The 24,942-nt window shown below is 40.4% G+C and overlaps 1 protein-coding gene and 1 pseudogene across 1 annotated transcript in view; one reads left to right on the top strand and one right to left on the bottom strand.

The window, feature by feature from the left end:
• The window catches only part of sh3yl1 (SH3 and SYLF domain containing 1), a 180,782-nt gene that overhangs the window by 10,916 nt on the left and 144,924 nt on the right, over positions 1 to 24,942 (top strand). The gene's annotated exons all lie outside the window — the stretch shown is intronic.
• On the bottom strand, positions 3,818 to 4,457 carry LOC144680296 (cytochrome c oxidase subunit 4 isoform 1, mitochondrial pseudogene; annotated as a pseudogene).

Genomic DNA, 24,942 nt, shown 5'->3' on the forward strand with positions numbered 1-24,942 from the left:
ACACAAGGGTGCAAAGATAGGCTTAGTAACTGTAGTCCAGTCAGTTTAACCTTGGTGGTGGGAAAGCTTTTAGAAATAATAATCTAGAACAAAATTAACAGTCACTTGGACAAATGTGGATGGATTAAGGCAATGCAGCATGGATTTTTTAAGGGCAAATGGTGTTTAGCTAACCTGAGGTTTTTTGATGATGTAACAAAGAGGGTTAATGAGCGTAATGGAGTTGATGTGGTGTACATGGATTCCCTAAAGGTGTTTGATAAAGTGTCACATATCAGGCTTGTTAGCAAAGTTAAATCCCATGGAATAAAAGGGACAATGGCAGCATGGATAGGAAGTTGGCTAGTTGATAGGAATAGGGAGTGATGCGTTTTGGTGCAAAGAATGAGGAGAAATGAACTAAACGTGCAATTTTAAAGGGGAAGGGGTTGTAGGATCAGAGAGCTGGGGGTGTATGAACAAAAATCTTTGAAGGTGGCAGGACGAGTTGGGAAGACTTTTAGAGTAAATCATACAGTATGTGATTCTTGGCTTCATTAATAGAAACATAGAGTACAAAAACAAGGAAGCAATTCTAAAACTTTATGAACAGTTTTGGTCGCAACAGGAGTATTTCGGCCCTGGGCACCGTACTACCGCAATTTAAGAAGGGGGTCAAGGCTGAGGAGTGTGTGCAGAAAAGATTTACTTGAATTGTGCCAGGAATGAGGGAACCCGGTTATGTGGAGAAACTGGGGTGTGCTCCTTAGAGCAGGGAAGCTGAGAGGAGATTTAACAGAAGTGATCAAAATTATGAAAAATGTTGACATGAGTGAATAAAACCTCTTTCCAGTGGAAGATGGGTGGATAACCAGAGGCCACAGAATTAAGGTGATTGGCAAAAGAATCAAAGGTGACATGAATTCTTTTTTACACTAAGTTCTTGTGATCCAGAGAGTATTGGCTGAAAGGGAAGTGAAAGTGGATCCAATAGAATCTTTCAAAAGGAAATTAGATAAACACTTTAAGGAAAATGATTTGCAACACTATGGGAAAAGAGCGGGTGAGTGTGACTAGTCGATAGCTCTACCAAAGAGCTGCATGATGTGTGAGTGGCCTCCAATTGTGCTGTATCATTCTATGATTCTAACTTTTGAGATTGCGCTGCCCTCGACAAAACATACCGCTGCATTATGTATAATGAGTACAATTTTAAAATGTTACATTATCAGTCAAAACTTATGATCAGTATCTCCTACCCAATAATTAATGCTTCAATAGACCTCAAAGCCCAGAGTAGATTGCATATTGTGGTTTTAAGAATTATATTCTTGACTCTGCAAATCAAGGAATAGAAATTGGGAAATAGTTTCAAAGTTGATCTCATTTGATATCTCAAAGTTTTTTTGGGGGGTGGCTTTGATTTATGTACTAGAATATAATTGGGATGAAATAAATACCCTTAGCTTTAAGTGCTCTCATCTTTTTCCACCTAGCCTCATATTAGTGATTCTCTAAAAGAGAGAGAAGAACGGCAATGCAGCAATGTGTATTTAATTCCGCCAAATATAGTGGCCACTGTCTGAAGCTGAATGCAACCGTTAGAAACTTATAATGTCCCTTTTGAGCTTGAGTGGAACTTCCGACCCCTTACTTTCCCCATTAATGAGAGCCCCTACTTCCATTTCTGTAATGTTACCCATCTCTACCCCTGCCTCAGTTCACCTGCTGAAACACTCACCCATGCCTTTATTATCTCTACACTTTTAGTTATTCCAATTTCATTCTGGCTGGCCTCCCATTTTCCATCTTCTACAAACTTGAGTTTGTATAAAACTCTGTGGCCCGTATCCTAACTCTAACTAAGTCACATTCAACCATCACCCTTTTGCTCGCTAACCTACACTGGCTTCTGGTCCATCTGTGCCTCTGTTTTAACATTGTCATGCTTGCTTTCAAATTCCTCCATGGCCTCACCCCTCTCTATCTCTGTAATCTTCTTCAGCCCTATAAGATCGCTGCACCTCTCTAATTCTGGCCACGTGTGCATCCCTGATTTTTATTATTCCACCATTGGTCGCCATGACTTCTTCGGCTGCTTAGGCCCTAAGCTTTGGAATTCCCTCCCTAAACAACTCTGTTTCTCTACCTTTTAGATGCTCCTGCCTTTTTGATCACCTGTGTTAATATCTCCTTTGTGTGGCTCGTTGGTAAATTGATTTTGATAATGCTTCGTGTAGTATTGGGGAATTTATTAGCGATATCATTTAAATGCAATTTGTTGTTAGCCCCTCTCATCTAATGTGTCAAGCTGCAAAGACTTGCATTGTGCAAAATTAAAGATTCAATTTAGGCACTACGATCTGTGAGATCGGTTTACCACAATTGAAAAGCCTTCATCCATTACTGGTTTCACAAATGATATGAGAACAAAAAAGGTTTGCCTTAAGGGCACCAGATGTCTTGAGAGTCATCATTTGGTATAGATGGGTATTTACATTACTGTATACAAACTACTAATACAAAATGCAAAATACTGCAGATACAAGAAATCTGAAATAAAAACTGCTAATGCTGGAAACAGTCAACAGGCAAGGCAGCATGAATGAAATTATACCACTACCTGGGATGGATAGCTGATGTGCCAATTTATTTAAAGGTGATTATTTAAAGCAGGCATTTAGGAAATAACTCTACATATTGCTTTATTTTTACAGTCAAGTTTTTGTCTACCTCCAAGTTTTGTATAGATATGCATTGCATTAAGTCTGATCTATAGATTCCACTATTGGTTTTTGCTTAAATAATTAGCTCCAGATATATAATGTGAGTTTGAAGGAGAACAAAGCAATTGCTTATATACATTTGGATATCTGATTCAGCTCCTCGTTTCCACGTTGATTTGACTGGGAAAAGATTACTTTCACTTTTTCTTGAGTTTATTGCTAAACTACATAACTAGGCCAACATCTGTTGCGTGTTTTACAAATTGGTAGGAACAATTATCCTGTAATTTGTTTTGTCAAATAAAATCTTACTGTATTATGTTAAAATAAACTTGTTCCTCCACTTCCATAAATTAAATCTGTGTTTATCACTTTGACAGAAGTCCAATGCAAACAAACTTATTCTTAGTTGCTTTGAAAGATTACAGAAATTATTTTTGCTTATAGTTTTTGTTGTATTGATATAAGATTTGACATTGCCTGCAGTTGAGATGGTATATTTTGCTGTTCTAATAAAGGTTACCGTGTCCAACGATTATATTTGTTAAGTCCTGTAATTGTCCTGAGATTCACAATGCCATTTACTAACCACATCAAGTGATTAAGTTTTTCTTCCCCAAAGTTGACCACACCATTGTTCCAGAACCTTAAGGTGACTTGGCTTCCTTCCACATGAAGCCAGTCTGTATCTATTGAGATTTGCACATTTATCATGAAATGTAATTTTAGACAATCTGGATGCAATGAGGTCCTGTTTGACATTTTAAGTTGGATTTATTTCCTATTGAGATTTGTAGCATTCATGCATAATATCTGTGACAAAATGATACTTTTTAAAATCTAAAATGTCAAAGTGTATTGGCCTTTTAAAATTAACTTCATTTTCAGAAAATAGTCCGGGCTGTTTTGATGCAATAACCACAGCTCTTTCAGTTTCAGAGAGACAAATTTATTTTGTTGCAGTTATTTTTATCTGAAAAGTGTTTCTCAGTCTGCCTTTTAAAATTGTAAAGTCTGCCTGAACCCATCAGAGGAAAGTAAAGAACTTAGGAATTGCTAGATGAATAGACCAGGATCAATCTTGTTTTCCTTCTAACGTCTTGGTAGTTTTTTTTTCACGTAAACCAGTCAAGTTTATTATCGAATTTACAGATTAACTCTTGTTTAGGTTAAACTCCTGAACACACATGGGCTCGTATTTGAAATGTTAAATGAGTAACTGTTAAGAATTCCAGTGTATATTCATTTCTTCCACTTGTTATTTTCATAATCCCACTGTGAAGCAATGCCTTCAACTGGGTTCATCTGCATGTCCAACATTCTCTTGATCTGCTTTGCCTTCCATTCATCAGAGAAAGTGTGAGGAACATCACCATATGCAAATACCCTCTGCCAGAAGACAATCAGTCCAGTAAAACCCAACATGAAAAGGACTCCACCAATAACCGTTTTCCATTCATTTGATGACTTGTTCATCTCTGCAAAACTTTGGTTAAAGCGAATGCGATACAACTGTAGCTTCTCATCGCTGGATAGAGAAACCCAAGAACTTTTCTCCTTCTCCTTCAGGGACTTCTGCTCGCCAGACAGTTGATCCACAAAGTCAAGGGCTGTAAGCGGCTCATCTTTGCGATTGTAGTAAGCGGAAAGTGAAAAATCGTCAACCTTTGCAACACCTTGTCCATGGACTCGCATGCAAATAGAAGTAGAAAGTGCACGCTTGGTGATGAGGCTCAGAGCCCTTGAGGACATAATGGAGTTGTTAACTAATCAAAGCAATCAATCTCTATCAATTAGCCTACAACAGACTCAGACCCAGAAACAGAGGAAGATTTCTGGCTGGAGAGGCTTTGAAAATTATCTGTAACAACCCTTGCATATAAGTTAATACTTGGAATCCCTGAATCTTGTCTAGTTTACATTGCAGCTAGTTCAGTCGATGTAACTGTTTATTTTTAATCTTATGGGATGGATAATTAAGCTTGTAAATCTAGTATTATTTCTCGTGTTCACTTCTGTTTACTCTTTAAAAGTTTATTTGGTAGTTTTTAGCTGAAGCCACAGCCTAATTTATTCTAACATTTCCAAAGTTGGGAAAGATTACTTGAATGCATATGCATAGCTGAAATGCAATGAAAATAATTCTTTGGACTTTGTACAAATGACCAAGATACCGTTTAATTAAAAGCACACTCCATGCAAAAAATATTGAGACCCAATAACACCAGCGGGCTCTCATATGAAGTGAGCAGTGTAGCAGAAAATTGCAGTAATGCTGCCTTGGGGGTTGGATTGCCTCGGAAATGAGGACTCACTGTTGGAATAAGCCACTGAACTTGAGAAAAAAATCCCAAGAAGAATAAAAAAAGTCTCCCATTCCTCACTGTACTTAGCATGAGCAGCCATTTTAGCAAACAAATGGCACCCACCATTTGCCAGTATCATATGAGTCATTTACAAAGGTGTAGCTCTAAACTTATTAAGCGACCAACTGTTTCAGCAGTTCAATAAGTAATTACCCTGTACTTAACAATTTAAAAAGCTGTGTTGAATTCAACCAAGGTCAGGCCTTCAAACCGTTTCAATCAGCTGTTTGGTTAAAGTTAAGGTGTTAAAATGCAATCATCTTGGCAGTTGCATTAAGCATCTCATCACTAACAATTAGAGATCATTGCTAAGTGAGATATACTGTTTTATTGTGATAATATGTTGGCTGCTTACCTCGTTTCGTTTTATTATTGACAGTATATAGTGGATAAATTACATCCACACCAATCTACTACATGCCCTCCATGTAAATGGCTATTTTATCTTTCCCTCATTCTTCCAATTTCCTAATCATCTCGGTTAAGGTTCACTAATTTGGATAGCTTTCCCAGTTATTTCCTAGAGTATGGAAGATTAGAAAGTGCTCTAATTGAAATGTTTAAGGTTTTGGTACGATAGAGGGGAGCTATTGCTTCTGGTGGAGGAATGCTAAATCGGGCACACTACCTTTTAAATTAGAGCTCAGCTGATTACGGCTGATATCAGAAAAGAAACTTGCATTTATGTAGTGTATTTCACAACCTTAAGATGTCAAAGTGCTTTACAGCAAATGAAGCACTTTGAAGTGAAGGCGCATCTTTACACAGGATAATAGAAATCTGGAACTCCCCAAAAAAGAGGCTAAGAAAATTGTAAATTTTAAAACTAAGATTAATAGCATCTTATTGGACAACAGCATTAAAGATATCCAGAACCAAACCAGGTGAATGGAATTAAGATACAGATCAGCTATGATCTAATTTAATTTGTGGAACAGCCTCAAGGACTGAATGACCCACATTAGTTTCGAGTCCCTACCATTTCTTGGAACAATTGTGATACTCTGAAAGCTATTCTGCTGCGTTTTGGAAGTAGTACAAATGACAATCCTACTATAATTTCCCCAAGCCTAATTTGTATTCCATGCTATTACCCTGTAGGGGAACATGGGCAGCCATTTGTGAAGCTGTAACTGAGGCCCAGAGAGAGTCCCCAATACTGTTACAAGTGTCAAAAAATCCTTGTATTTAGAATTATGATTTTTGTATTTATAACTTGCCTCCATTATTTATATTAGAATGACATGTTTGTAAAAAAAAAAGTTCATGTTTAGACAAATAACAGACAAAACTATCACTGAGCATATGCAGGTCTTCAAAGGAATTAGTCATGAAATACAGTAGCATTGTAAGTAGAGTATCAATACACACCTGTCAAAGAAATCAGTCTCAAATCCACAACTTGCTGTGTTTTAGCCTTCATCTACACTCTGCCAGAGGGTAGTCAGAGGAGGTTGTACATCTCCCTAGAGAAAGGGGGCAAGTTGAAGAATGAATTGTTCTGTGTTGTGCACATAATTTAGTGACCTAAGGGTGGAATAGGTGAAAATCTGGGAATGGATTGCCTCCATTACCTCGACTAAGGTGGTAGGGAACCTAGTAGGACCAGAGTAACAAATATGAAAATTAAAGGGAGAAATTATCAAATTAGTATATAGAGAGAATAGCAGAGTTATTGACTAGTTGTGGAAGGTGGTGGCACTTGGGCCTATACTCTCTGGAGTTTAAATGAATGAGAGGTGATCTCATTGAAATGTACAAGATTTTGAAGGCATTTGAGAGGATAGACATTGAAAGGTTGTTTTCATTGGCTGGGGTATCTAAAACACTGGGGCACAGTCTCAGGATAAGGTACAATCATTTAGGACTAAGGAGGAGAAATTTCTTCACTCATAGGATTGTGAATCTTTGGAATTCTCTACCCCAGAAGGTTGTGGATGCTTCATTGTTGAATATATTTAAGTCTGGGATAGACAGATTTTTGGCCCCTCAGGGAATCAAGCGATATGGTGAAAGACCATAAGACATAGGAGCAGAAATTAGGCCATTCGGCCTATCGAGTCTGCTCCACCATTCAATCATGGCTGATAAGTTTCTCAACCCCATTCTCCCGCCTTCTCCCCGTAACCTTTGATCCCTTTACCAATCAAGAACCTAACTATCTCGGTCTTAAATACACTCAATGACCTGGCCTCCACAGCCTTCTGTGGCAATGAATTCCATAGATTCACCACTCTCTGGCTAAAGAAGTTTCTCCTCATCTCTGTTCTAAAAGGTCTTCCCTTTACTCTGAGGCTGTGCCCTCGGGTCCTAGTCTCTCCTACTAATGGAAACATCTTCCCCACGTCCACTCTATCCAGGCCTTTCAGTATTCTGTAAGTTTCAATCAGATCTCCCCCTCATCCTTCTAAACTCCATCGAGTATAGACCCAGAGTCCTCAAACGTTCCTCATATGTTAAGCCTTTCATTCCTGGGATCATTCTCGTGAACCTCCTCTGGACCCTCTCCAGGGCCAGCACATCCTTCCTGAGATACGGGGCCCAAAATTGCTCACAATATTCTAAATGTGGTCTGACCAGAGCCTTATAAAGCCTCAGCAGCATATCTCTGCTTTTATATTCTAGTCCTCTTGAAATAAATGCCAACATTGCATTTGCCTTCCTAACTACCGACTCAACCTGCAAGTTAACCTTAAGAGAATCCTGGAGTAAGACTCCCAAGTCCCTTTGCACTCCAGATTTCTGAATTCTCTCCCCATTTAGAAAATAGTCTATACCTCTATTCTTCCTACCAAAGTGCATGACCTCACACTTCCCCACATTGTATTCCATCTGCCACTTCTTTGCCCATTCACCTAACCTGTCCAAATCCTTCTGCAGCCTCCCCACCTGCTCAATACTACCTGTCCCTCCACCTATCTTTGTATCATCTGCAAACTTAGCCAGAATGCCCTCAGTTCCTTCATCTAGATCATTAATGTATAAAGTGAAAAGTTGTGGTCCCAATACTGACCTCTGCGGAACTCCATTAGTCACCGGCCGCCATCCTGAGAAGGACCCCCTTATCCCCACTCTCTGCCTCCTGCCAGACAGCCAATCTTCTATCCATGCTAGTACCTTGCCTCTAACATCATGGGCTCTTATCTTACTGAGCAACCTCCTGTGCAGCACCTTGTCAAAGGCCTTCTGGAAGTCCAAGTAGATAACATCCATTGGCTCTCCTTTGTCTAACCTACTCGTTACCTCCTCAAAGAATTCTAACAGATTTGTCAGGCATGACCTCCCCTTGATGAAACCATGCTGACTTTGCCCGATTTTACCATGCACTTCCAAGTATTCTGAAATCTCATCATTAATAATGGACTCTAAAATCTTACGACCGAGGTCAGGCTAATCAGCCTGTAATTTACCGTCTTTTGCCTCACTCCCTTTTTAAACAAGGGGGGTTACATTAGCGATTTTCCAGTCCTCTGGGACTCTTCCTGACTCCAGTGATTCCTGAAAGATCGCCACTAACGCCTCCACTATCTCTTCAGCTATCACTTTCAGAACTCTGGGGTGTAATCCATCTGGTCCAGGTGATTTATCCACCTTCAGACCTTTCAGTTTTCCTAGCACCTTCTCCTTGGTAATGGCCACCATACTCACCTCTGCCCCCCGACTCTCTTGAACTTTGGGGATGTCACTCGTGTCTTCAACCGTGAAGACTGACGCAAAGTACCTATTCAGTTCCTCCGCCATTTCTCTGTTCCCCACTACTACTTCTCCAGCGTCATTTTCCAGCGGCCCAATGTCCACTTTTGCCTCTCTCTTACCCTTTTATATATCTAAAAAAAACTCTTGCAATCTTCTTTTATATTACTGGCTAGTTTACCCTCATATTTAATCTTCTCCCTTCTTATTTCTTTTTTAGCTGTCCTCTGTTGGTCTTTGTAGGCTTCCCAATCCCCTGGTTTCCCACTGCTCCTCGCCGCACTATATGCTTTCTCTTTAGCTTTTATGCTGTCCCTGACTTCCCTTGTCAGCCATGGTTGCCTCGTCCTCCCTTTAGTATGCTTCTTCTTCCTAGGGATGAATTTTTGCTGTGTCTCCCAAATTACTCCCAGAAACTCTTGCCATTGCTGTTCCACTGTCTTTCCTGCTAGGCTCATCTCCCAGTCAATTCTGGCCAGCTGCTCCCTCATGCCTCTGTAGTTACCTTTATTCAACTGTAATACCGTTACATCTGATTCCAGCTTTTTCCTCTCAAATTGCAGGGTAAATTCTATCATATTATGGTCACTTCCGCATAAGGGTTCCTTCACCTTAAGCTCCCTTATCAAATCTGCCTCATTACACATCACTAAATCTAGAATTGCCTGTTCCCTAGTGGGCTCCACCACAAGCTGCTCCAAAAAGCCATCTCGTAGATGTTCCACAAATTCCTTTTCTTGGGATCCACTACCAACCTGATTTTCCCAGTCTACCTGCATATTGAAATCCTCCATGATCACTGTAACCTTGCCTTTCTTACACACCTTTTCTATCTCCTGGTGTATCTTGTGCCCCATATCCTGACTACTGTTCAGAGGCCTGTACATAACTCCCATTATGGTTTTTTTACCGTTGCGGTTCCTCAACTCTACCCACACAGATTTTACATCATCTGACCCTACATCATTTCTTGCTATCGATTTAATTTCATTTCTTGCTAACAAAGCAACCCCACCCCCTCTGCCAACCTGCCTATCTTTTTGATAGGATGCAAATCCTTGGATATTTAGCTCCCAGTCCTGATCCCCTTGTGGCCATGTCTCCGTAATGCCCACCACATCATACCTGCCAATTTCAATCTGCGCCACAAGCTCATTTACCTTATTTCGTATACTGCGTGCATTCAGATACAACGCCTTCAGTCCTGTATTTCCCGTCCCCTTTCTCATTGTCGTCCCTTTATCTGATGTGCTTGAAGTTAGATTCCTAGCCCTTTCCAAACACTCTGTCCTATTTTGTGTTCTGGAGACTTTAATAGACTCTCCTGGGCTCTCCTTTTTTTTCAGTTTTTTCATAATTTTCCATGCTGGTTGGAAAGTGCAGTTGACACCCAAGATCAACCATGATCGCATTGAATGGCAGTGAAGCTCTGGGCTGCGGGCTCTATTCCTGCTCCTATCTCTTGTGCTCTTGTCTTCTTGATGGAGTTCAATCATCTCACTCTCAGCACATTGGAGGAGTTTCTCAGGAGTTTCTCAGGCCAGTGCCCTAGGCCTAAGCATTTTCAACTGCTTCATCAATGGTCTTTCTTCCATTTGAAATTGAAATCTTTGCTATAATTGCACTGTGTTCAGTTCCATTCGCAGCTCCTTAGATAATGAAGCAGTGCCTGCATGCATGCGGCAAGACCTTGACAACATTTTGGCTTGGGCTGATAACTGGCAAGTAACTATTGCACCACACAAGTGCCAGGCAATGACCATCTCCAACAAGAGAGAAGCTAACCATCTCCCTTTGGCATTCAAAGGCGTTATCATTGCTAAACCCCCACTGTGGTTCACCTTGACCAGAAACTTGGACCAGCTATATAGATACTGTGGCTGTAAGAGCAGGTCAAAAGTTGGGAATTCTGTGGCGAGAATTTTAACTCCTGACTCCATCATCTACAATACACAATGCAGGACTGTGATGGAATGCTCTCCACTTTGCTGGATAAGTGCAGCTCCACAACACACAAGGAGCTTGACACCATCCAGGAAAAAGAACCCCCTTTGATTGTCACCCCATCTACCACCTTAAACGTTCACTCCCTCCACCACTGCTGACCGTGGCTACAGTGTATACATTTACATATATCCTTGGCCTACTCTATGATGCATGCCGTGATCCTCACCAACTGAGCCACCACAGATATTATGTCAGTGAAGACTGAAGTCAAACCAGGTTGTTACATCACAGCAACTCTTCTTTCCATCTTCCTGCATGCAATACTACATCTCACCACCGGCAGACTATCCACAGGCATGAAGATAATTTTTAGAGCAGACGGGAAACTGTTCAACCTATGCCACCTTTAATCCAAAACTAAAGTCACTCCAACTTCAGGCATTGAGCTCCAGTATGCAGGTGATGCTTGTGTGTACATTCACTCAGAAACTGAACTCTGAGTCATTGTTGACTCTTCTTCGAAGCATACGAGAAAGTGGACCTTTCATTATACACGGGGAAAACTAAGGTTCTCTTCCAGCCAGTTCCCACAGCAAAAAACCTCCCCCACCACCCCTTTGTCAATTAAGATCAATGGTGAGAACTTGGAAAAGGTGTACAATTTTTCATTTATTGGGAGTCACGTCTTGACAAAGGCAGACATAGAGAATAAAATTCATCATCGCCTCCAATGTGCCAGCTCAATCTTTGGCTGCCTGAGGAAAAGAATATTTGAGGACAAGGATCTCAGACCTGAGACTAAGGTCGTGGTTTACTGAATAGCAGTGCTCCCCATGCTCCTATATGATTTGGAGACTTTGACAGTTGACGGCAGGCACTTCACAGCACCCGAATAGTATCACCTGTGATGCCTTTGCAAGATCTTCAAATCTGGTGGCAAGAAAGGTGGTCCAACAGCAGTGTCCTCTCCCAAACCAGAATGCCCAATATTGAGGTGCTCATCACTCAAAATCAGCTCCACTGGGCAGGACATGCGATTCATATGCCTGACACCAGACTCCCATAAGAACAGCTCTACTCGGAACTCCGTCATGGCAGGAGACTCCCAGGAGGACAATGGAAATGTTTTCGGGATGTCCTCAAAGCATCCTTGAAGTCAAACACCCCTGTGGACTCAGGGGAGCCCCTGGCCTGTCAGAACCAAAATGGAGAAGGTTCATTTGGGAAGGCACCAAACATGTCGAGAGACTTTGTTGGAAACATACTGAGGCAAAGTCAAGGCATTGGAGTTTTGTGTACTCTCTACAAATAACTCATCTACCTGACTCTTCAAGCACTACCTGCCCCGCCTGTGGCAGAGCTTACAGATTGTGCATTGGACTTATCAGCCACCTCAGAACCCATCAAACCGGAGTGGAACCAAGTCATCCTCGATCCTGAGGGACTGTTTAAGAAGAAGTGTACCATCTACAAGACTCATTGCAACAACTTGCCAAGGCTCCTTCAATAGCACTTTCCAAAACTGTGACCTTTACTATCTAGGAAGATGCGCACAAGATGCATGGGAACATCACCTGTAAGTTCATCTGCAAGTCACACATCATCCTGACTTGTTGACATTCCTTCACTGTCGTTGGGTCAAAAGTGGGGAATCAATTCGGCAACTTCTGGATTTTAACATTTAACTGTGCATGTGTGGATGCTGGAAGTTGCTGCTGGTTTCACGTAGTAATGACTGAATGCTGGCTATGATAATGATGAAACTATCACACAATACAGCCGATACTTTTAACATTAGATTTAGGATACGTTTTTCAAACAATTTTGAAAGACCTTGCATATATTGTTTGGAAAGGCATAACTGATAAAAGGAAATTTGCATTGATATAGAAACTATTTAGCTGACTTGGAGGTTTTTCTGAGGCGAATATTGTTATACTGAATGGGAAATGTACTTGATGTATGATAGACTCATTGTCTTTCATTTGGGCACTAACCTCTGACCTAACTCACTTTTTTTTTTACAGAATCTGTTGATTTTGTTGTGTTTTCAATAGAATGGCCACACACAATTTTCCCACTGTTTTTTTTTGTAAAGCTGCTTGTTGAAGATAATATCATTATATTGGTTAAAATAATTCTCTCATTTTTTTCTGGTGTCAATTTCTTTGTTTGTTTTTCCACGCTCTTACTGCTTTCTTAGCTGATATGGAGGCCACTAACTATTTTGCTCTGTTTTCTTTTACAATCATCTTTTTAAGTTGACCTTTTCCTTGATTTATTTTAAAGTAAACTTCATGCCATTATGGCACATCTATCTCCACTTTACTCTGTTTTGTCCAGATTCCACGAACCTTCACAAAAGCATAAAAAACGTGAGTCTCTTTTTGTTGCAAAACCTAGAAGCTGGTAAATTCTGAAAGTGAGTTGGGGGGGGGGACATCACCGATCACTGCATAGATAGTTTCTATTAAAAAAAGTAACATTTTTTGGATGAAAGTTGGCCTGTTTGCCTTGATCCTGATAGTCTGGTATTTAATAGAGGTCGGGTATCCTTTTATCGAAAACCCTTGGGGCCGATAGCGTTTCGGTTTTTGGATGTCACATGTAGGCCGAGGCCTACTTACATTATAATGGCAGAAGGCTAGGCTAGCTATAGTCTAAGATAAATAAAATGTTAAGATGTACCACTGAATAATAAATACAGGGTACCTGTGATAAGTACCCACTCGTGGCACCATCTGTGATTCTGCTTCTAGGAGAGGGCTCAGAATGCCGATGTACTCTGCCAGGAGACTTTCTGCTCTGAAGGTTGGGTGCTGCCTGCGAGGTTTGTGTCAGCTCAGTTTAGGTCAGAGACTTCCCACGTTAAAGGTCGATGAGGTTCCAAAAAGTGCGGTTTTTGGATGTGTTCGGTTTTCAAATTTATGGGTAAAGGACACTTGACCTGTATTCCATTTCTAAATGGTTAATGGTTCTTCATGGTCCTCTTAAAAACCTTCAACGGTGGAGTTGTGCAGCCTAATGGCTTAAAATCCTCGTCCTTTTTTAGCCATGAAATCTTATTTTGTATGCAGTCCAGATTAAGAACAATGAGATCTCATCTCTGCCAGCAGTGTGGATCTTCTACAAAATTACTCTGAAAAACCTTTAAAAAGTTACTCGGGGGCGCAAGTCTGTGCACAGTTTCATACAATTTAATACCAAATAAGGAATCACAGCCAGAGGATGGCTAATGCAGGAGACCTAAATATCTTCTTGGTATTTTGGGAATGTTCTTCTGAGGTTGCACAATGGTGGGAAGGACTAAAGGAAATTTAGTTCTACATCATTGCCCTGACTTGGAAGTTCTTGGAAATAAAATGTTCTAATCATTTGGCAAAATTGAACTTGATGAGCACAGCATTTTCTTTTTGTTGTAACTTTGCAAATGTTACTTATTCTGCTGGGAAGAGCCTTTTGTTTTACTTTATATTATGTTGTTAAGGTTAGATATAGTTTTCAAATGGTTAATTCCCAGAGACACTAACAATCCATGACGATAAATACAACCATTGTTGAAGGTTTTTAAGAGGACTATGAAGAGCCATTAACCATTTGAATTAGAGATAACCTAGCTATCAAATGTTTTATGTTTTCAATGACATAACAATTTTGAAATGATGGGGAGGTATCCACAACATTGCAGAACTGTTTTCACTGTGATGCTAAAACGGTCTTCATTCTTTGTGTTTAGCAGGGACTTTGGCTAAACAGACAATGCAGCTACTGCAGCTCCCATTGCAAGGGAGGGAATTTCTCATTCTAGATGATAAATTTGGTTGGTGGCTCAATAAACCAGTTTTCAGCACAGAGAGATGGTAGGGAGAAAGTGTCAAAGGTCAATTCAGGAAGTGCTGACTTAAGTGATTTTTAAACCAAACAAAGGGCTGAATTGCTGACTTTTATATATAGTATGAATAGTGATGGAAAGTAGGTAAATCTAGGCTCTTCTGTTCAGTAATATATTTCAAGTAGAAGAAGTCAGTTTCATCATCACCTCATGGTTCTTCATCTCGTCGGAGTCTTCATCTGCTTCCTGAAAATAAATAGGAAACACGTGGTGGAGTGTGCGATATTAGTTTCCTGTACACATAATGAATGATCTTAATGTGGCCCTGGGATCAGAACAATATCATTTAATTATAAACTTGGCCCCAAAGGCACTCCATTTCTGAGTATATATGGGTCCACTTATAGGAGTAAGCAGGGGTGCAGAACATGAAAATATCTACAGACTCAAATTTATCATGTTTTCAAATACATTGTTAAAGAAACTTGCAATTAATTGTTTACAGTTGTAATATTTGTTAAAAGCGTGGTGGTCATCAAATGTTACCCTGGTATTCAAAAAAAAGTGATTTGCATCAGGGAATTGCAGACATCTATACAAAAGCAAAATCTTGTGCATGCAGGAAATCTGAAGTAAGAACAGAAAGTGCTGGAAATACTCAGCAGGTCTGGCAGCGTCTATGGAGAGAGAAAAACTAATGTTTCAGGTCAACAATCTTCATCAGCTGAAGCCCTTCTGGAAGTCAGTGATTTGAAGATCTATGGAGACTCATTTTCAGCCTATTCATAAATGACATGCTGGAAGGTGCAAATAATTGTGTGCAATGAGGTAACTAGTATAAGACAAATTGATAACAGTCAAAGGAGATCTGGACAAATTCATTGGATCATCAAAGGAATAACAAATGGGTTTTAATACAGATATAAATGTAGAATATTGGTTAAGTTAGCAATTCATCAGAGCGAGCAAAACCAAGTACAATGGATGCAATCAATGTGCTGGCTGCCCTTAGGGGAAAATTTTGTGGATTCTCCTTGCCTGTAGAAACTGAAGTTTTAACAGAACACACATAATTGAAATTAGAGCGATTAAATTATGTGGGATTAATGAGCCAATATCAAGTGATGTCCACTTCTGGATTTTTGCATTTAACTGCACATGAGTGGATACCAGAATTTGCTGTTATTTCCATAAAATAATGATTGTGAACGCTGACAGTTTTGCCATCATTATATTGCAAAATTGCTGATTGAACAAAAATGAAACCTGTATCAATGAATAGGTAACCACTGGCAAAAAATGGGAAAAGTTTTGTTGACAATTTACTGAGAAGTATGTTGTGAAGCAACAAAATTGCACCTTGAATGTGTGCGCATGCTTTGTAGAATAGATCCGATAGTGATCAGAAACATGTTTTTGTTCATTTATAGGCACTTGACTTATGCCCTACTAACAACCTTGCACTATTTACTCATCATCACGAGCACGGTCCAGTTATTTCACTTGCATAAAATGAGTTCTTGGAGTTGAGACCTTTTTTTAAAAAAAAACCTCAATTTTGTTGTGTGTAGCTCATCTCACTGACTGTTTTGAAGTGCTATTCCCATAACATTGCAAACGTGTTTTCAGAATTTTATGTTCCAAAATATTGCTAAAAACTGTATCAGTACACTATCAGATATCAACATGTAATAATTCCTAATGTCTAATGTTGAGATATTTTAGGAAACTTGTTTTTCATTTTGAAGAGGATCGAAATAATATACTGAAATTATATACAACAGGGTCTTTCTTTGAATCTTCAAAATTTTACTATGTCTCGCATTAAATTAGACTGCACTGATTATTTAGTATATTTTCAAGCATTGACATAGAAAGAAATGTAGAAAAAGTATGGAAATAGGAAGTTAGTCCAGATGAATGCGTGGCTGGAGAGATGGTGCAGGAGGACTTTAGATTTCTGGGACATTGGGACCGTTTTTGGGGGTGATGGGACCTGTACAAGGCAGACAGGTTGTACCTGAACCGGAAAGGGACCAATATCCTTGCGGGGAGGTTTGCTAGTGCTGTTGGGGAGGGTTTAAACTAACTTGGCAGGGGGATGGGATCCTGAGAGGAGGTTCAGCAGGGGGAGATACACAGCCAAAATTAGAAAAGAGAGCAAGTGAGTCTGGAAGGCATAGAAATTTATATTCCAGTTAAGGCACAAGGGAATTTGGCAAGGTCGTATGGTATTTTATTTTAATGCAAGGAGTCTGATGAATAAGGGAAATGAGTTGAGGGCGCAAATTAACACATGGACGTACGATGTCATTGCTGTCACAGAGACATGGTTGAGAGAGGACTGGCAGCTCAATATTCCAAGATATAGGGTCTTCAGGCGAGAAAGGGAAGGAGGTAAAAGAGGATGGGGTATTGCAATATTGATCAAGGAATCAATTACAGCAGTAAGGAGGGATGACATCTTAGAAGGCTCCTCAAATGAAGCCATATGGGTGGAACTGAAAAACAAAAAAGGAGCAATCACGTTGCTGGGAGTGTGCCATAGACCCCCAAACAGTCGGAGAGAAATAGAAGAGGAGATATGCAGGGAAATTTCAGAGAAGTGTAAAAATAATAGGGTAGTAATAGTGGGGGATTTCAACTTCCCCAACATCAACTGGGTTAGTCATAGTGTGATAGGTTTAGAGGGAGCAGAATACTTAAAATGCATCCAGGAGAGCTTTTGAAGCCAGTATGTAGAAGATCCTACAAGAGAAGGGGCGGTCCTGGATTTAATTTTAGGGAATGAAGCCAGGCAATTGGTAGAGGTATCAGTGGGGGAGCATTTTGCAGATAGTGATCATAACTCCGTTAGATTCAAGGTTGTTATGGAAAAGGACAAGGATGGGCCAGAAATCAGAGTTCTAAATTGGGGGAAGGCCGATTTTAATAAGATCAGATATGATTTGGCCAGAGTGGACTGGGAGCAGCTACTTTTAGATAAATCTGCGTCAGATCTGTGGGACTAATTCAAGAAGGAAATAGTGAGAGTACAGGGCCAACATATTGCAGTAAAGATAAAGGGTGGGACCAACAAATTCAGGGAACCCTGGATGTCAACGATATACAGGGTTGGATAAAGAGAAAAAGGGGGGCTTATGGCAGATACCGAGGGCTCAGAACAGTGGAAGCCCTAGAAGAGTATGGTATGTGTATGGGGGTGCTTAAAAAGGAAATTAGGAGAGCACAATGGCGGCATGAGAAAACATTGGCAGGTAAAATAAAGGAAAATCCAAAGTTATTTTAGAAGTACATTTAAGAGTAGGGCCTATTAAGGGTCATAGTGGTAATTTGTGTGTGGAGCCGGACGACGTAGTTAGGGTTCTAAATGAATACTTTGTGTCGGTGTTCACAAGTGAGAGGGATGACGTGGGTATGGAAATCAGGCAAAAGGACTGTGATATAATTAAATAAATTAGCATTGAAGGACATTCTAAGTGTTCTGGCAGGCTTAAAAGTAGATAAATCTCCAGGCCCGGATGAAATGTATCTCAGGCCATTGAATGAGGCAAGGGAGGAGATAACAGGGGCACTGGCAACAATTTTCAATACCTCTCTGGCCACAGGAGAGGTGCCAGAGGCCTGGAGAACAGCCAATTTGGTACCGTTATTCAAGAAGGGAGGAAGGGATAAATCAGGGAACTACAGGTCAGACAGTCTAACCTCAGTGGTGGGGAAACTATTGGAAGCAATTCTGAGGGGCAGGATTAATCTACACTTGGAGAGGCAGGGATTAATAAAGGACAGTCAGCATGGTTTTGTTAAGGGGAGGTCATGTCTGACCAATTTGATTGAATTTTTCGAAGAGGTGACCAGGTGTGTAGATGAGGGCGATGCATTTGACGTAGTCTACTTGGACTTTGGCAAGGCTTTTGATAAGGTCCCACGTGGGAGATTGATAACGAAGGTAACAGTCCATGGGATCCAAGGCAATTTGGCAAATTGGATCCAGAATTGGCTGAGTGACAGGAAGCAGATGGTGATGGTCGAGGGGTGTTTTTGTGACCAGATGCTTGTGTCTGATGCGGTTCCACAGGGATTGGTGTTGGGTCCCTTGCTGCTTGTGGTATATATAAACGATTTAGACTTGAATGTAGGAGGGTTGGTCAGTAAATTCGTGGATGACACAAAAAAATTGGTGGGGTGGTAAACAGTGAGGAGGATGGCCTTAGATTACAGGAGGATGTGGACGGGCAAATCCGGATAAGTGTGAGGTGATGCACTTGGGCAGGACAAACAAGGCATGGGAATACACGTTGAATGGTAGGACCCTGGGAAGTACTGAGGATCAGAGGGACCTTGGTGTGCATGTCCACCGGCCCCTTAAGGTAGCGGGACAGGTAGGTAAGGTGGTTAAGAAGGCATATGGGATACTTGTCTTTATTAGCCGAGGTATAGAATATAAGAGCAGGGAGGTTATGCTGGAACTGTATGAAACGCTGGTTAGGCCACAGCTAGAGTATTGATTGCAGTTCTGGAATCTGCATTATAGGAAGGATGTGATTGCAGAGATTTGCCAGGATGTTGCCTGGGCTGGAGAGCTTTAGTTATGAGAAGAGATTGGATAGACTGGGGTTATTTTCCCTGGAGCAGAGGAGATTGAGGGGGGACATGATTGGGGTGTATGAAATTATGAGGGGCATAGATAGGGTAGACAGGAAGGAACTTTTCCCCTTGGTGGAGGGATCAATAACCAGGGGGCATAGATTTAAGGTAGGGAACAGGAGGTTTAGAGGGGATGTGAGGATGAGTTTTTTCACCTAGAGGGTGGTGGGAATCTGGAACTCACAGCCTGAAAGGGTGACAGAGGCAGAAACCCTCATAACATTTAAGAAGTATTTGGATGTGCACTTGCAATGCCATGGCATACAAGGCTATGGGCCTAGTGCCGGAAAATGGGATTAGAATAGTTAAGCACTTATTTGACTGGCGCAGACTCGATGGGCCGAAGGGCCTTTTTCTGTGCTGTAGACCTCTATGACTCTATAAAGTAATGTTGCAATGATTCCTGTTGGGATGATTTGGAAAATTAATGGATTCTGAATGCTGTGATTAGCGAATACACGACTGAGAGTAGAAATCATTTCCATTTACAATTCCTGTTGAATGGCAAAGGTATTGAGTCCATGTGAGTCATTCACATAAACTGCACAGAAGGTACAATGCAAAAATTGACCAAACATAATTTGCAAGCATCTGTGGCAAATGCGTCAACATACACTAATTTGCATGGTGACGAAGAAGAACCCATAAATATGATAGTGTTTTCAGGTGAAAAATTTAGAGGGAATGGAAACCTATTTGTTTTTTTTTAAAATTGGGTCAAGGAGTTCATGCTGCAATTTCACAATTGTTCATTTAACTCCTGTTCAGATAAAGTTCAAAAGATGCACTGTAGAGGGTATTAGATCAGTGACGCACATTTCTTTATTTGCCAGTTTTCTCCCATATTATCATCTTGAAGGAATTAAGTTATTGTTGGTATAGACTGTTGAGTTATCGTGACACAGATATTGGTCATCCACCGGTGCTTCAGCCAAGTGACTATTATTACTCGTGAGCCTTGGCAATGAGTATTGACAAGGTATTCGATTTTCTGAAAGCCACATATTTGAGCATCAAACCTCATGTGGAATCCTCCACATGCACTTACGCCTGACCCTGCCACTTCATGCGTTCTCACTCTCTCTTTTTCATTTGTTTTCTCGCCCGCGCCCTCCCTTGAGCACCTGCTCTACCCGCCTTCCCTCAGTTTTCTATGATGCAAGTACGAGCACATTCGTACTTCCCACAGATATAGTGCATAGTTTTTTTTTAATGTACGGTTTTGTGGAAATAGTAACTTTTATAACCACCAAAGTTGTTATCAATTAACTTAGCACAGACCAGGAAGCTGCAATTCAAGCTGTCTTCCACCATTTTTACAATGGCCCAGATTTTGCAGTCAGGAGTGAAGTGACAATGCTCACTGCTGACTTCAAAGAAAACTGCCCACAAAGATCTAGTGATCTCTGGCATGGGTTTCCAGATGCCTGACAACAGTTTGAATTTGGCACCCAGTCAAGGGATTTCCTGACACCTGGAAACAGTGATGTCATTAAGCAGGGTAAGCAGCCAATAACTTTGAAGTATTCTCACAGACAGAAAACCAGGAAGTAAAATGCACTGAATGTTTTACTTTCAATTAAAATTTTATATAGAGTGAAATAAATGGTTGGTATATACACATGGAATTAAAGTGGAACTTAAAATATCATACACTTATAAACTTCTTTTTAAAGTTTATTTTTTTTATCATAATGGTGAATTTTGATATTCCACAAATATAAATTTAGCTTTTCATGATCAGTGAGGCTGTACAACTATAAATATGAACTTATGAACACATTCAATGAGGTGCAACATTTTTGAGGGTTTTTACAACAAAACTGACATATTTAAAAGGCACACTCTTGTCATTTCAGTGATTTCTACTTGATTGCAGTTTTGCTTCAACAGCACACCTGTGTGGGATAGCCCAGAATCACTGACAGTAATTCTGGATTTCCACATTTTACTGCATGTACGTGGGCGGAACTATGATCAGTTTCAAAGGAGCAACAACAAGGAATGCTGATGGTTTCACCATTGTAACTACTGCAAAATCCAGGCCCTTATGGTAATAGCAGAAAGGGAAGTTTCTAGAAACCTCTGTCCCTGAAATATATGTTTTTTTTCATACTGAACATGCCTGAGATGGCATATGAAGTTTTAATAATTATCCTTTTATTGTAATATTGGCCTCAGTAAACAAACAGATTGCCTGCTACATTTCTATCTTTCCAAAACAGTTGCAAATTCCAAACTACAGATCAATTCATATAGATTAAAATTAATAGATGTATTTATAGCTGGAATAACCCTCATAAACAATAGGACAATAAATACATTGACCTTGAAATTCCTGGTATGAAAATGTAAATTAGATGGGGTGGGACCTGGTTCCACTTGGCCTCATTCCTTTCTGTCCACAGTAAAATAATACCAATAATGCAGGTGTACTTGCTATACAAATATGGAGCTGTTGGAAAAATTGATTTTAAAAAATAATGGCCATCCCCCTTCCTTTACTAGAGTAGGATGTTGCTGCTTTGATATGTCTGATTTCATTCTTTCCATTCAGGTGTCGCCCAGAGAACCTTAAAGGGCATGGGCCCTGGCTGTTTGGTCAATTTATACAAATGGCCCAAGGATTTGGGGCGAGTTCAATGTTGGACCAAATTGGCAGTCAGAGGTTCCACTGCATTTCTGGTGGTGACACAGGGCTTAAGATGTTTCAGGTGCATTAAATTTATGATTTAGACAATAATGAAGATAGAATCAACCAACAATGAATTAAAATACATTTCTTAGAACATAATTTTTACACAGCTTTGTAATTTATTTGACTTTTGGATGGAACTGAGATGCATGGACGTTCGCAATGAATAGTTGTTTGTCCATTTGTCCAATGCATGGAGTTCAGATCTTCAGCTAGAATGAAAGACACTCAGAAAAGTCTTCAGTATGTATTGCAGAACAAAGTCAGCCAAGGACGTAGTGGTGTGCACTACTGTTTAGAATGACTGAGAAGCAGGTGCTCATATATTAATTGTTTGCCTGTGACCTGTTAATGGTTCAACAAAGTACAACTCGATTAGCACTGAAGGCAAACCTTTGTAGCCTGACTAATTTACAGACCAAACAATTTAATCCATGTCTCTGCACATTTCAGGATTGTTGTTTGATTATTTTCCACTGAGAGGATTTGGAAAATTTATTTTAGATGTCCTTTTAAAAGCATAGTTGATTGCTGCAAGTTTAACAGTGCTAATGAGCTAAATAGTAAACAATTTGATGACTTTTTTGGTCATTGAGAAACTCCATGGGCTGAAGTTTACGGGCCACCGTGGGTGGGAGAACAGGCAGGTGAACATGTAAATTAGGGTGCTATGCCATAGGCAGCATACGCACTTCTGGTCGACCCACCTCCGCCATGATTTTATGGGCAGTGGGGGAGCTGTTGGGTGAATCACTCACATGTAACCCAATTGGGGCCCTTAAGTGGGCAATTAATGCCCAATTAAGGGTTTCAACCTGCTGTAGCTCTGATAGAATGGGCAGCAGGAGAGGTTTGCGCCCAACGTGTAGCCCGGCAGGTTTAACTCTACGAACTGTTGGCCAGTGAAAGGGGAGGTGCCTCCATCCTGGGCACCCTGTGCCAATCAGAGGCCCAACCCCCATAATTTTGCCTCCCCACATCCACCCTACCCCTGCCCTGGCCAACATTCCCTCAAACCCAGTCTCTGGGACCTGTCAGCCTAGCCCTAGAGAGACCTTGGACTTACCTGAATGTCTGGGTCTATTGCTGAATGCTGTCTCCTGCTTACCTGCAGCACCAGCAGTGACCACCATTCCTGCTTGGTGCTGCCAATGCGCAGAGCTGCAGGACACCAATTGGCTGGCAGCTCTGAGGCAGGACTTCCTCCATGAAGCGGAGGAAAGTCCTGCCTCATGTTCATTAAAGGGCCATCAACCAAAAAATTAAAGCGAGGTGAGTTGGCTAAGCAGAGGTGGGCTCACCCCTGAAATTTACTCTGGGATTTGGGTAGCCCACACTCAGCATAAAACCCAGCCCCGTGTATCCATTGTGCTAGAAGCTTTTTGAAATGCTTCCTGTCTTTAAACAGACAGGAATTAAAGCAATATGTCGGACATCTAAAAGGCAGTTTAGTTTTTGCAGCCTAAAGCTCTGATAAAGGAAAACGAAAAACTGTCCGGATGCGTAGGAAGCATCCTATTTGTGAAGGAACATGACCCACTGAAATGTGTCCATTATTTTTTTACCATCATGCAAAAGCATGTTTGACCAGTAAACTCATCTGACCTGGGCATCACTAGCATTTATTTATTTTCCCTCGTAGCCCTGAGTTTGATACAAGTTAGTATCTTGCTAGGCCATTTGGCATTGGCAAAATGGAAGGCACATATAAGCCAGACTGGATAAGGTTGATAGGTTTCCTCCTCTAAAGGACATTTTTGAACCAGTTGGGTTTTTAATGGTTTAATGGTCACCTTTTAATATCAGTTTTTTTTTTCCAAAATTCTCATATTGCAATGATAGGATTTGTTCTTTTGTTCACCATGCCTCTGGATTACTAGTGACACAACCAATATACCATTCAACCCTCTCTTAAAGAAAGGAAAAGAAAGGCTGCCTTTTTGTGAAAACGCTATATAAATGTAACAACATTTCATCACGCGATTGTTGGACTTTGTTACAGTGAGAAAAGTAGAATAGCTTTTTTGGCCATCTTTGTCACATTTGTCCCAATTTAATCAAAACTGATTACTAAATTGAAAGAGAATATGGCATTATCATTAAAGAAGAATGAATAAGAATCTCTTATGTTGGTACCACATTCTGAACTTTGCTGACAGTATTTGACTTGGTTGTGTGTGTTGAAAATGAAACCTAATTCATCAGTCCACTGTGATTTATTTGCTGTTTGCCTTTTGTGCAGAAAACTAACCACACTGTTGAGAGAGATTTTTGTTAATGGTATATCAAGGTCATTGCAAATGAACAATACAGTCAGAAACCATAATTTTTGACTCCCCTTTCCAAGTAATTATTGCAATAATAACTATTTATCATGAATTAGTGCCTGTGTCTCTGAGGAAGTTGTATAATTCATAAGCAGGCTGAAATGATGTAGCTTATGATTGATTACATTTTACTTATATACTAGTAATATCAAGTTCGATAATTGATGTGGAAATGATTCTGAATTGGAAAATGCAGTCTCCGAGTAGCTTCTAAAATTCATTTTTAGATCTTTGAACAATGCTGGAAGCAAATATTTGCTAATAACTCCATTGTGGAAGCTTGCGATTTATCTGCTTTTGGCTACCTTGGTAGATGCTATAAATTTTGTTTTCTTGCAAAATTAGGTAGGGTGTGTTGTGGATACAAAAATAAAATCCCATATCTAAAATACTTTATATGATTAGGCAGGCAGAGTTGGTAGTGTGATTCTGTATTTTCTACTTTATCACAAGTATGTGCTGCTGATTGGATTGAATCTAACAGAGGACTCTAAGTCAAACATTGATGATATTTTCTTTCCCAGCATAGTTGTTCTTGAGCTGAGCTGCCAACCCCATACCTTGTCCATCACCAGGACTGCTACTTCCATCTCCTTAACTTCAACCATTTTTGCCACTGACTGAGCTCATCTATTGAAACCCTCATCCATGTCTGTCTTGCCTCTAGATTTAACCATTCCAGTGTACATTTGGTCAGTCTCCAACGTTGCACCCTCCGTAAACTTAAGCT

This window comes from Cetorhinus maximus, chromosome 5 (assembly GCF_964194155.1).
Source record: "Cetorhinus maximus chromosome 5, sCetMax3.hap1.1, whole genome shotgun sequence".
NCBI classification, from domain to species: Eukaryota; Metazoa; Chordata; class Chondrichthyes; order Lamniformes; family Cetorhinidae; genus Cetorhinus; species Cetorhinus maximus.